Source organism: Lissotriton helveticus, chromosome 3_1 (genome assembly GCF_964261635.1).
Source record: "Lissotriton helveticus chromosome 3_1, aLisHel1.1, whole genome shotgun sequence".
Classification (NCBI taxonomy): Eukaryota; Metazoa; Chordata; class Amphibia; order Caudata; family Salamandridae; genus Lissotriton; species Lissotriton helveticus.
Genome location: NC_136061.1, coordinates 916,259,584 through 916,274,555, shown reverse-complemented (window position 1 = coordinate 916,274,555; position 14,972 = coordinate 916,259,584).

Sequence of the window (14,972 nt, the reverse complement as noted above, 5' to 3'; positions counted from 1 at the left end):
TGGTACAATGGGTCCTGGTGGAGGGGACGCATATTTGAATTACTAGAGCTGACAGAGCTGCGTCATTTTCTACTTTTTTGTAAATTTTATCACTTTTTAAGGGTAAAGTATCTAAAACCCATCTTTTTAAAATATAATATCCGATCTTCAAAGAGCGCTCTAGTACTATTATCTTCCCTAGAGAACGTGGATATTTGTTTCTTTGCTGCTACTTTTATTTTAAAATGTACAGCTGCCAGGAAGAGCATAGTGCTGCTATAACTTTATTTATTCCTGTCTGTACATTAATGTCCTTGTTTATGCTGTATTATGCCCACAGTATGTAAACGTATGGTCCTTTTTACACATATCAAATTATTATTCCCGTGTTTGCCCGAGCCATATTTGAATTTTTGTTTTAAAATGTACAGCTGCCAGGAAAGCATTTGGTGTGATAAATATATTTATTCCTGTCTGTACATATACGACCTCTTTTATTGCTTTTTAGCTATGTTTTACATTTTTTTTTTTTTATTACTCCTGAGTATATTTTGAGTCATTTTTAGAATTATTATATATGCAATGAATTGTTTTTAGTTGTTTTTGCTTGTATGATTTGTATTTCTCAAATCGAATAAAAGCTTTTGACTTGACTTGAATGATTAGGGTGGACGACAGAGCGAGAGAGGATTTGGAGAGCTGGTTGGCATTACTGGAGGGATGTCAAGAGATGGAGGGGGAGGGGGGCCTGCTGGGTCTGACTGGGAGGGCACAGACAATGGAGGTGAACACACCGGACACACATGTGGAGAAGGAGGACGGGGTGCAGAAGCACAGGGGTTGGTCACACAGGAGGGATAAAGTGGTCTGCGTAGATGGGAGGCGGAGCTAATGAGGAGCTTTCTGATTTATCCAGGTAATTTGGACTTGCACATATGTCCTGAATCAGTGAGAACAATAAAGCACATTATCGGTGTCTATGCTAAAGGGTTCATGAACAAACACACACACACACACAAATTCTGGCAATGAAATGATTACATCATTCAAATGGTACTGCAATAATATAATGCTATAGTGAAACAATTATTAATTTACAATGTTCTTACTGTTATGTACTGACAGTAAATCAGCTATCAGCTATACATTTCAATTTTTGCTATTCATAACAATGTTTACACTGCTATACAGTTCTGGCATTAGAGAGTTCTTACAGTACTCCCTCCTTTATGCCGTTTCACTGGGGCTGGTTTACTTGGAGGCATGAAAGCACCTAATCAGTTTTGGAACAATTTGATTCGGGTAGCTGGTTCCCAAGAACTGTCCTCTGGGACATAACCTCTCCATGCTAAGAGCTACCGTAAACATCCTCCACATTGTTTGGAGTCCAATACCTTTTGAACTTCGTACTATGGTTGTCCATGGAGTAATACCGGTTGGGGTATCTTTAGTGACATTGATTTTGGAAGTGTTTAATATTGAAATGTGATACACAGGGTGCATTTGCATATTCTCAGGTAATCTGATCTCTAAAGTAACTGGGTTTATTTTCTTAAGTACATGTAAGGGCTGATAAACCTTGAGTGAAATGTATTTTAACCATTGAAATTGAGACTGTAAGTACAAGCCATATGTAGTCACCTGGTTTATGATCTGTGTTTGTCTGTCTCTTTTTGTCAGTCTGTATTTCATGTTCAGCTTTTGCTTTTTTTTTAATGCTGCTGAACCTTGGTGAAAATGGTTTATATAATGAACATCACTTAACTTTTTTAGTTGGGAAGAAATGGAAGATTTGACTTGTAACATGGAACACCAAGGTTGGGCAGAACCTTGAAGTAAATTGTTATCCCTTATTGGAGATGATAACTTTGGGAATGCCATGTATTCTGATTACTTTGGTTAGCAAAGTTTTGGCAAGTTGCATTGCGGTAGGGAGTCCTTGACAAGGAAGTAAGTGAGCCATCTTGGCCAAACTGGCAACTACTACCAAAGTGGTATTTTTCTTTGGGTCAGTTGGTAACCCATTGATGAAATCTAAAGAGTCCCAGGGAGCTGATGGAGTGGGCAGAGGCAAAAGCAAGCCATGTGGTTTAGAGTGATCTGCCTTGGCTTGTGCACAATTTTATATGGGTAGTTTCACTCTGCGGAATTCTGCGGAGTTACATATAAACTCAATGGGATTTCACAGAGTTCCACCAATGAGCAGAAAGTATGCAGCTCACACTGCAATTTAGCGCCGAGAAGCACGAGCAGCGCTGAAAACTCAGTGCAAACTGTACCATGCATTGCGCAAGAGCGAGTGACTGATCAAGTTTATTTTGCTGCCAGTCGAGTACTAAATCTACTCGAGCAGCAGCCCTCTGACCACAACCGCTCGTGACCATCCACGTTAGAAAATTGTGCTAGGGGATGCCAAATCTCAATTGTGAACACCAACTCACATTTTCTGGTGTCTCGCAGGAGAAAAATTCAACCATGCGGCGATTGGTGGAATTTGGCTGGAACTCCACTTTAAAGAGCAACGCAGAGTGACCAAAATTCAGCCAATTCTATCCACCCCTACAATTTTCACTCACAAACTTGTACGTTTTGACATACGTTTGGTCACCAAAACTCTATGAATCATCATCATCATAATACTTTATTCGGTATTAAATAGTAGAAACTATAAAAGTTACAGTACAGCTAATTACATATTTGGGAAAAACACAATGTGTAAAATTTCCATGTATAAAAGCAATGGTGAGTTAATACCAACGTCATTAACACTTAAGAGAGGGAATAAATAAAAGCCACAAGTAAAAGCTATAAAATACAATAACTTGTTAAAAGTCCCAACTTTTCCTGAGGTTCATTGCACATTTAAAAAAAACGGCCACAAAAGGGATACAATCTGGTTTAAGTAGTTGCAGATATAATAGTGCTGGGCGTACTTGCACAAAATGTAACTGTCTTAAGAGCGATTTAAGATAAAAGGTCCTGGGAAATTCATAATATTTACAAAAGAAAACAAAGTGAAGCAAATCCTGTGGAGACTTATTGTCGCAGCCACAGGATGCTAACACCGTTCCCCTATGACTACCCCTAGGAACTGCTAATAAAAAGTGAAAAAGGTTAAACCTAATCCTGGTTAAAAGAAATCGCTCATAGGCTCCAAACGGCAAAGACAAGTACGGCTCCATATCCAAGGAAGTTTTAAGCAGCAAATGTGTCCTCACACTGGATTTCAACAATTCTCTCTCCTCTCTTTCCATTTGTTTTCTTTGTGAGAAGGAGTGCTTTATGTGCCTAATGTCCTTTCTTGTTATACCTTCGGGCTTTGAAAACAAATCAGGCCGCCCCAACATCGTAAAACAAGTTTTTAAATACTTGAACCAGGGAATGTTCATCGTGTGATCTAGGCTCAGGGCTTCTCTTAGGATACTGTGGGTGAGACCAATATACTTGTTACGCCAACAATGCAGCCAAGAGGTAAGGGGACGTAGGGCTAAAGTGTCACATATAAATGGCATGCCCATTTCTTCGTGGACAGACAGATTTGCGGTCCCCTTTGGTACGCTCAATAGCCGCTTTAGAAAATTGTTCTCTGTCACCTGTAGGCCCTCTAGGGCACAATATCCCCATAGGTCGCTTCCATAGCTGGCTATGGCTATACACTTGGCCTGGTAGATTTTTAGCATTGCTGCCATTGGTCGATTGCCCATTTTAGATGCAAAGCCAAGAAGGGCCGCAATTGCCCTCTTGACCTCACCCCTTTTATTCTGTAAGAGTGCAGCCCAGTTAAGCCGATGGTCTATCAGGACACCTAGGTAAGAGAACGTTGTACATTTTGGGACCCTCACACCATTAACCGTAGAATTTTATGGAGTTCTAGGGCGCAGCCCAACCTGCATCACATATGATTTTGTATTATTTATGGACAAATCTCGTTCGTCCATAAAACTGTGAAAAGAATCAAGTAGAGTTTGTAGCCCCTTTGGAGTTCATGCTAGGAGGACTGCGTCATCCGCATAAAGCAGGACGGGCAGTCCTCTCCTGCCCACATATGGATAATCGGCCTTTGTTTCTAACAGGCAACCTTCTAGGTCGTTATTGTATAGGTTGAATAGGAAGGGGGCCAGTATGCACCCCTGCCTTACACCCATCTCGATGTGAAAATTCCTCGACACCTTCAGATCCCTAGAATATCTGACATTGGCCTTAGTATCCCTGTGTAGGTCCCTCAGGAAGTCAAACAGGCTGCGATCCACTCCCATGGCCTCCATGGACCTCCACAACCCCCCACGATTAGCACAATCGAAGGCGGACGAGAGGTCCATGAAGGCCATGTAGATGGTTCCGGATCGAGCCATGGTGTACTTCCCTATGATCACATAAAGGTTTAGACACTCAGTCATGGTTGAGTGACCTAGACGGAACCCATACTGAGCGTCCGCCAAGATTTTATTTTCCTCTGCCCAGGTACATAATCTTTTTAATATGACACCCCCAATGACCTTAAAAACAGAGTCGATTAAGGAAATTGGCCTATAATTCAATGTGCAATTTTGATCTCCCTTTTTATGTACTGGGACTATCGTTGAGGTGCCCCAGGATGCTGGGCATCCACCGATAGCCACAGCGTTACCCACAGCGGTCAAAATTTCGGCCCAGAATGTCGGGTTTGATTGAAAAAGGTCCGGAGGAATACCATCCGGACCTGGTGCTTTTTTGTTGGTCAAATTGGCAATACCCTCATTAATTTTGTGCTCTGTGAACACCACTACTTCTTTATTTGCTACCCTTGCTGGTAAGTCTGGCTGATGACACGTGTTTTTAAACATACCTTCAAAGTGGAACACCCATTCATCCTCGGTGATGTTGGAGCCCACTTCTCTGACCCCTTCCACAAAAAAAGGTGATCGATTGATGGTACTCCAAAATCTAGAGCTACTTGAGAGGGTAACAGGGTCTAAAAGCTCTCTCCATAGTGCTTCTTTTACCTCTGCCTTTCGATTGGCCACAACCTTTTTATAATTTTTCCTTAGGGTTGCAATCAGCACTTTGTTCCTCGGTGTTATTTTCAGCCCCGCCTTAAGTTCTCTCGCTGCTTTAGAACATTCACGGCAGAACCATTTCGGTACGCTTGTGATGCTGATTTTTCCATGGGCAAGTAACATACCACCTACTTTGGATGCAATTACCTCAAAGGACTTTAAGATGCCAGAATAAGAGGAATAATAATTACGACAACATGAAAACTCGGCCTCACAGGCTGCTGTAAGGGCATCATGGAAGGTGGTCGGAATTATCTTACTCCATTTAATCCGCCACGCTCCATTAGTGGGTTGCAAGTTGTTACTGCCCTGTGCTATATCTTTTGTCCTCATTAAACTCCCACCCATAGTAACATATACAGGATTATGGTCGCTATATAAGCTGGGGACAATAAAAAAACCCTGAAGAAGATATTGAATAGATGTTGATAATAATATATGGTCAATGAAGGTGTCGCAGCCTCTACCCTTGAAAATGGGGTTCATTTGTTTGCTTTGTGTAGAGGCGAAATCCATTGCAGAGGATAGATCCTGGTCATTGAGCATATCATTCAATGCGTCACCCTCAACAGTGTGTTCAAATTAAAGGTCCAATATCAATGGACACCCCAGTGTCCCCCGGGGACTCAGTATAGGGTCCCCACATGGGTGCACATTGAAATCTCCAAGTATAAGTAGATTATTTTTATGAGAACCACCTTCATGCTTGACAAATCTGTTTATCTCAGCAATCCCCCAACCTTTACCCTTATTGGTTGCATTTTAAAAATTAATCACCAGTAAGGGCCTGCCCTTCTGTCCTAAAGAGATCGCCTGGATATTTTTGTTGGCCATAGAGATAACCTTAATTCGACAGCTGAGGGCCAGCGATACAAAAATTGCGAGCCCTCCCTTGGCTCTACCACTGGCTACTCTGGTTGCTGGGGAAAAAAAGTCCTATAACCTGGCAGCGCAATATCACAGTTCACCAGCCATGTTTCCTGAAGACAGATTAGCATGAACTTGCTAATAAACTGTATCCATAGGGGGTCTGTAACTTTGCCTGCCAATCCCACAATGTTCCATGATATAACATTGTGAGGTTGGGAGTATGCGATAGGTCCCTGCATGATCTCGCCTAGTTGGCCGGGCTGAAATGTTTCGGGAAGGTTATCCTCCCCTACCTTCTCAGATAAAGTATGTATGCATTTATCCTGCATGGTCACAGAAAATACAGGATCAGGCACTGAATCATCCCATGGGCTGCTGTTTAAGAGTGAAGAATCAGAGGGATAGGGTTTCTGGGATTGACGTTCCCCACACAGTCAGTCACACTCATTTAGGCCAGAGAGAACTGCGAAATGATTCGGGCTCTCGAATGATGGCGAAGGTCCATAAGCATCCCAGTTGGGCACCCTTGGTGGTCTTAATTGATACAGGCCTACTCTCTGTTGCCGTCTAAAATAGGGTGTCCTATCATAATATCCCCCATTCCTACTTCCGGGTTGGGGTTGGGTGCTAACTCTGTAGAAAAAGCCTAGGGGCAATATCTCAACTCCCTGCTCCCTCGGGCCCCTTCTTAACTCCGCGTCCCATAGTATGCTTTCTGCTATGGATGGATTGTTAAAATTCACCACTATGCAGTCACCTTTCCTGGATTTTTGTGAGCAGCCTATCCAGGACACACCTCAAACCATAAGGACATTGTGGTTTGTCAAGTAGCCCTCCCTAGTGTTAAAGTGCAACCAATGGGTGACCTTGTTTTTTAATTGGTTGAAGTCCTCTTTGGTTCCTACTGGGTGGGGTGGGACGTTTCCTAAGACCAGCACTAGCGGAGTCGATTCTGGCGGTAGATCGATAACCTGAGGTTTATCCGTGTTACTGGGCCTTTCTTCTGGTTTACCCGTTCCCACAGAGGCAGAGGTCATTTTATCTGTAGGGTGCTCGGCTATCTTGCCTGTTACACCCGGTTTACCGGTGGCCCCCGATGATTTGGATCTCCCTTCGGTTACCACATGCTCCTTAATGGGTATAATTTGTCGCTCGACTTCAAGAGCATTAAGGGCCGGTAGGATGGGGTTTGTGGACTGAGTACAAGGGTGCGGCATTGAGCCTCCCATTTGGGGGCTGATTGGAGGGCTATCAAGTTTGTGAGTATTTGCCAATGTTACCTCTTGTAACATACCTAGGTTCTGATTAATTATCTTCAATCTCTCTACAATAGGCAACATGAAGGACTTAAGCAACTGCTCCAATTGGGGTATAAGACTTGCTATGTCGCTGGGACCAGGTGTGGCACAAACAGGTGGATGGAATGTTGATTTCGGGGGGTTGTGTGCTGACTCTTTCGTGGCGGTGGGTAGTGTGTCGTTAACCATTTTGTCTTGCAAAGGAAGAGATTTGGTTGATTTATTTGACACCTTAGGAACTTTAGATTTTCTACCTGCTTGACAACCTCCTCCCCTTTTCCTTTTCCTTTTCCCTGCTTGTGCGGGGCTTTGATGCGATATTATCGGGCTATCATCAACTGCAGCCTTCTTAGAGGTTATTATGATGGGTCGATATTCATCAACGGAGGATTCACTATCAAGTGTCTTATTTTCAAAACTGATGAGACTACACTCATCTGACTCAGTGTTAATGCTCCTCGGACTTGGCCCACTGTTTTTTTTTTATTTTTTTTTTCGGGTGTTATAGCATGTTTAATGTTACCCAAAGAAGACCGCTTTGGGTCCAGGAGTTCCAGGGATAAGCGTTTTTCCGTAATGGCTATCTCCCGCTCTAGCACTATTGCAGCTCTTTTGATGAAGTTATCTAGTGTCTCTGTCACGCTACACCCTATTAAACTTTGCGCTAGCTTCCCCCCTTTCCTAAATTGAAACACCATGATTTCTTATCGGGATCCTCTACTGATTGCGTCACATACTACAGAAGTCTTATACAAACAGTAAAGATACCAGTTAAAAGGACAGTCCCACGCACCTATATCGAAGTAAGCACTGAAACAACAAAGGTTCGGGGGTAGCCCGACCCGGCCATCTCTGGCCCTTGACGGCCTAGGACAGTCCCGCCCTTGTCCCGGGCTTCTCCCGGCACGCTCCCGCGCGCTCCTGCGCAGCGGGGGCTGAAGACAAATTTTATAACTCTCGTTCACTAGTCAGTGGGCGAGGCTTGCAGCAGAACGCCGGATCAGGTGGTCAAGATCGAGCAGGGACTCCTGGTACTACGAGTCCCTGCTGGCAGGCAGCGCAATCCTCCTTGTGGCCAAATCGCCCCAGAGCACTCACAGCGGCAAAACCAATGGTAGGGACACTCCCCTCGACGATGCGGCACCCGCGGAGCGAGTGCGGCGAGGTATGGTGTTTTTATTGCTTCTCCTACCCCGGTCACCACAGCAGGCAAACGGACAGCAAGGGCTCCTTTTTAGATGCAAGGTGACTCTATGAATAAGTTCCAGAGTTTTCTAAATTCCTGCATTCCTTTCATGATGCCAGCAAATTATCGTCTTTTACAACTGTCTTGTTGGTAAAATATTGCTGCTCGTAAACAGGCAGCCCATTTTTCATGGAGAGCCCGTTTAATCTTCTGTTCACTTTCTCCTAGAAAATCTTCATGTTTAGCTATTCTAATAACTTCCTGGGATGTTAGGATAGATTTTGTTTGCAATTTCTTGACGCTCGGAAGAATCTTTTCTGGATAGTACGTCTTCCTTTTGGTTTTGGCCTCCAGGTATAAAAGTTACTACAAAGTCGAATACAGCAAACAATTGCATCCAACACAATTGCAGAGATGATAGCAGATGGGTTGATCACATAAATTGAAAATACCAATGGTCAGAGAAGATGGCTAAACAGTATTTTGCTCCCACTAAAAGATGTTATGTTATGTTAATTGGATCTTTTATAGCGCGCGGCTACTCCATAGAATGTCCCGGCGCTTTTATTGGGAAAAAAACCTGTAGCAGAAACACACAACACAGCAAAAATAAAACAGACCAAGCAGAGGAATAAAAGAATATTAAAGGGCAAAAAGCCAAGTCTTAAGGCTCTTCCTAAAAGACAGCAAATTGGAGGTGCTGCGTAATGCCAAAGGCAGAGTGTTCCAAAGCTGTGGCGCCAGCAGCCTAAAAGAGCGACCTCCGATGCGGGCCCTTTTTACACGGGGGACCACTGCTAAAGACATTGATTCAGATCTCAGAGACCGGGCTGGATGGTAGAAGGCCAGCCTCCTTTGGAGATACTTTGCTCCCGAGGCATGAAGAGCCTTGTGGGCCAAGGTCAAGGCCTTAAAAACTATCCGCTTCCGGATAGGCAGCCAATGGACGACTGCAAAAGGCCGGAAACTCTGGCGCGCCTGTAAAGGCCAAAGATGGCCCGCGCGGCCGAGTTCTGGACCACCTGCAACCGTTGCAGGAGATACTCCGGCAAGCCCAGATATAGGACGTTGGAGTAGTCCAATCTTGAGCCAATTAAGGCCTGCACCGTAGTCTTCCTATGATCTTCTGAGAGCAAGGGAAGGAACTTACGGAGCATCCTGAGAAGGCCAAAGCATGTTCCCGTTAGACCGAGGATCTGAGATCGTAGCGTCAAACCATTATCAATCTTGATCCCCAAATTCTTTGCTAGCTTGGACTAACGCGCTGGAGGAAACATATTAGCAGGCCACCATTCCTGCCAGTCTGGGTCAGATAGGCATCCGAAGAAGAGTACCTCAGATTTATCTGAGTTGCACTTGAGGCTGTTAAGCTGGAACCATTTAAAAACAGCCCCAAGGCACTCACGGATACTCTCTCCATCAAACTCCTCACCTTTCCCACACGTAAAGAGGAGCTGGGTATCGTCGGCATAGGATACGATCTGGGCCCCAAAAGACTCCGCCAATGCCGCCAAAGGTGTCATAAAGATGTTAAAAAGAGTCGGGCTCAACACAGAGCCTTGCGGGACTCCGACTCCCAAAGGCGGCATCGCGGCAGAGCTAGGTGAGGCCCAGACCGTTTGTCGGCGGCCAGCCAAGAATGATCTAAACCAACTAAGCACCGTCCCCCTCAGACCGATCTCATGAAGTCTGGCGAGGAGACCCTCATGGGGGACGGTGTCAAAGGCCGCCGACAGATCCAGCATTACAAGCATAGCTTTGCCACCCGAGTCCAGTGCCTCTATAATGGCTTCAGACACCTCCAAAAGTGCCGTCTCGGTGCTTAAATTGGGGCGGAAGCCAGATTGAGTGGGGTGCAACAAGTTGTGAGATTCCAAAAAATTGGAGAGCACAATATGCACATGCTTCTCCAAGATCTTAACCAACGCAGGGAGGAGAGAGATGGGCCTGTAGTTGGCCAAAGCCTCAGGATCGAGGCCAGGCTTCTTAAGAAGAGGGATAACCATCGCCTGTTTCCAGGCCTGTGGGACCACTCCACTACTCAAGGAGAGATTAAGAAGTGGGTTCGCCAACGGGTTTACCACTTCCGCCATTTTCGCCAGAAATTTGGCCGGGCATGGGTCAAGGGGCGACCCAGATTTAAGGTTGGACATAAATGCCAATGACGAAAAAACTGAAATTGGCGGAAAATCTGCCAGAACTGAACCAAAAGGGGCCGATGGAACTAAACCGTCGGCCGGTGGAACTAAACCATCCTCGAGACAGGGAAGACCTTCAACCACCTTCAAGGGAAAAGAGTCCTGGATCAGTCTTATCTTGGTAGTAAAAAAGTTGGCAAGAGCAGAAACCCACGGCTCGGAAGGGACGGCCTGAGCCGAGTTGGATCGTGGGGCCGTAAATTCCCTAACGATCGTAAAAATCCCCTTACATGAGTTAGAGGCAGCCTCTATCCTCCTAGCGAAGTAACCTTTTTTTTTCAAGGAGGATATCCCGATGGTAGGCTTTAACCGCTGTCCTGTAGACAAGCCTGGCCGCGGAATCATACTGTGAACGCCAAGCCCTTTCAGCCACCTTCCACTGCCGCCGAGAGGCCGACAGTGCTGCAGTAAACGAGGGGGCAGAAACCCATTTAGATGTTGATCGGGAGGCGATCACAGGGGCTAGATCATTCAGCCTGTCCGTCAGCCACGCCTGCAGAGACTCCAAGTCCCTATCCAGGTCTCCCGTAAGAGGGCACGGATGGTCGAGAGATGCCTGTGCCAGCATTTCTGGAGTCACCCGGTGATACGCCCTGGGTGCTAGTCCCTGCTGCCTAAGAGCAGTACTCGATGGTTTCTTTGTGCCCAGCACATAAAATTTGGCCAGCCTATGATCTGACCAAAGCACCGGCAGAAGTGCCATCACCTCTATAGGGGATGTAGAAAAGACCTGATCCAAGGTATGACCTTTTTCATGCGTTGGCCCCGAAAGGTAGGGGGCAAGGCCTAGGGGGGCCGTAATGTCGTTCAAATTGATCGTATCGGGGTCCAATCCCTCATACATATGGAAATTAAAATCCCCGGCCAATACGCAGTGCTCAGCTCTCAAAACCAAAGCCGAGATAGCCGACTGGAGCTCGTCAAAAAAGGATCCGGCCGGTCCAGGGGGCCTGTAAACTAAAAGCCCTTTGAGAGATTGATGAGGCGCCAGTGCTATAGAAAAAGCAAGGGATTCAGATCCTGTGATGGGATCCATGGGAATAATGGAACATGCGGCGAGTTTATTCACCACAAGTGCCACACCCCCGCCCCTCCCCTCTGATCTGTCTTGCCTGAAGATGTTATATTCTGGGGGAATTGCCATAGCAATGTCGGGATTGGACGAATCTCCTAACCATGTCTCTGTCAGCATCAGGCATAACGGCTTCTCAGTAGCCAGGAGATGTTTCCATTCTGTGAATGCTTCTTTATTTGCGAGTGACTCTTTTTCAGCAATTAAGTAAGTTTACCTCAGCTGAATTAATATGTCTGAACATAAAGGCTATGGGGTATAGTTGACCACTATTGTCACACCATTGTGGCAGAATAGCTCCAATGGCAATATGTGCAGCATTGGCGTCCATGAAGTACGGCAAATCAGGGTTTGGACTCATCAAAATGTGGGTCTTTGTGAAAGCTTTCTTAAGGAATTTGAAGGCTGATTCAACATCTTTGGACAAAGCAAATTGATTCCTAAAGAGGTGAGGTATTGAAGGAATTACTTGAGAAAAGCATTCTATGAATGGGCAGTAGAAATTGGCAAAACCCCAAAACCACTGATCATATCACACTGCTATAGCGGTTGGACTATCTCTGATCACTTGTACTTCCTGCTAAGCCATGCTCATTCCTATAGGTGATTTAAAGAAACTACTTTGGTCGCATGAAAATTACACTTTGAGATCTTATAACAGAGGTGATGTTTACTTAAAGCTAAGAGTACAGAGGAGACATGTTGGACATGAATAGCTTTACTACGGGAACATATCAGAATGATCAATAGAAACTATCATAAAGCGATCAAAGACATCTTGTAACACAGGATTAATAAAATACTGGAATGCCGCTAGGGTAATGCATAGCCCAAACGGCATCACGTAGTATTAAAATAAAGAAACCTAGTCTTAAATGCAGTTTTCCATTCATCTGCTTTTTTAACTCGTACAAGATGGGAGCCCTTCTGAGATCAAGCTAGTGTATATTTGAGCTTACTTGATCTGTTCTAGTAAGAAAGAGATCAGAGGTAGCTGTTATTTGTTTTTAACCATGATATAATGTACGGTTCTATAATCAATGCATGCCCTGAGCTGACTTTGGTACATAAAACAAGGGCTAGACTGAGGGTAACAGGGACAGATGGATAAATCCATTGGCCAAGTACTTGTCCACGTAAGCACAAAATCATTGATTCTTAGCTTCAGTCAGAGCGTAAATCCTGCAGTTTGGACCAATTCTATTTGACAACCATATTGCCGATGGACTGGCAGGACTTCTGCCATTCGTTCATCAAAACAAAATGCCAGTACTGCACCCTTGTTGTTCGTTGTACTTATTAGCGGGTGCATGCTTGCGAGGTTTTCCCAATAGACACCAATAAGTGTCACACATTTTTTAAGACTTGGTGGTTTATTGACACAGCTTTGTTGTGTCTTTTCGAGTGGGTGTTGCTTTAAATTTTTGTTTTTTTTAGGTATTAGACATATGAGATTTCTTGAAGTAAGATTTGTGTGTAGAGAAAGTGTTGAATGAGTGTGAATATGATTGACTTATATGACTGACATTGACTTTTCATAACATGACAGAACAAGAGACATTTGCATACAGTGCAGACCATAACCAAAAACTATTGAGCAATCCTCCTTTGTTCAGTTCCGCAGCTCTGAGCTCAACTGCAAAAATCAATAACGAATCAGAGAAATTAATTTGCTTAAAAAAGAAACAAATAAGAACGGATCTTCATGGACATTTCCTCATCCAACATCTGAGAGCAGGCACTATCCCTGGAGGATTGATAATAAGGAATATACCAGTCATTTTTACAGAGGACCCAGTGTACAAAAAAGGATACAGTTTCATTGAAACAAAATGCAGTAGGGACCTATTGGTCCTAACTGTTGAAACAGCGCAGAGACTGTCAAAACTACAACTGGAAGAGATTGAAATCCTAGAGGCAGAAATCAAATCAAACCAACTAATCACAGATTCAAAAGTGCCTTTGGATTAAATGGAAAAGGACATCCCGAGTTTAAGGACTACACAATTAATCAAAAAGAAACCAAATTCGAAAAAGATAAATAAAACTTTTCCTTCGAAAAAGCCTTCCCCTAGATTTCTATTCAAGACCAGAGGCACGCCAATTACTTCCAGAAAATCAGGGTCGATCAGGGAATAACTTCATTAGCTTCTCCAATACGTCATCATCAAGTGGAAGCGAAGTAGATAATACAAACATTCGACCTGGCTTTACAAGAAGAGGAAATTTTCAACAAAACTATCAACAAAATTATCAGCAAAGCGGGGCCCAACAGCAGCAGCCTTTTTTAGGGAGAGGCCAGTCAAGACCACGAGCAAAAACCCGTTACCACGAACAACCATGGGAGATGTCCACGAGGAGACACAACTACAAAAACTAAAGGAGTCCCCAATATACAATCTGTCAGACAAGATACTGACAAAAATGGAGATTAGTGTTCTCGAAAAGGGTTTAACGTTCGTGCCTACATAAGCCACAAATGTTGTACGTATGAAGGCAGAGTTCATTGAGTTCCGCAGAAAAATTCGACTGACCACTTTCTTTGCAGGACAGGTCCCACAAGGGAGTTTTGAAACAACAGAATTGAAGAAGGAATCTAATTTCTGCCCTCTATCAAGTAAAATTCCAAAAGAGGTAATTACATTTGAAAGAACAGTCCTCTCAGCTATTGCAGATCGAGAAAAAAGAAAACCTGGATTTACAAAATCGAATCTGACAAAAGTTCAAAAGGAAGCTTTACAAACTGTAAAAAATGACAAAACTGTAACAATTAAACAAGCCGATAAAGGCGGGTCAATTGTTATATGGGGTATTCCTCAATATACAGCTGAAGTTAATAAACAACTAGCCAATGTAAAGTGCTATAGGAAGATCACCAAAGATCCTACATTTGACTTACAAAAAGTGCTGTATGAAGTGCTCAAGAAAAGGTTCGATCAAGGGTTCTTGGGAAAGAATGTATGTCATGACAATGCCGGCTTTACCCCGCGCTGCCATTACGACGCATCCATTACAACGCAAGTCGTTACAACGACTTGCGATGTAGGCGCTGGATTGTGGAATAGTTTAATTTTCTATTCCAACTCCAGCCCACGTAACAGTAGGGAAGGTGTTGGAATAGAAAATAAAACAATTCCTTTACCAAGAGCGCCCTCCAGTGCAAGTATTTGTACGACTTGCCTTGTGATGGCAGCGTGGTAATGGCAGCACGGGGTAAAGCCCGCGTTGTCATGGCTGTTTACCTTGGGAAAGAAAGAGTTTGAATATCTACAGAATAGACACCCAAGAACACCTTTATTTTATGTACAACCAAAAGTACATAAGGATGAGAAA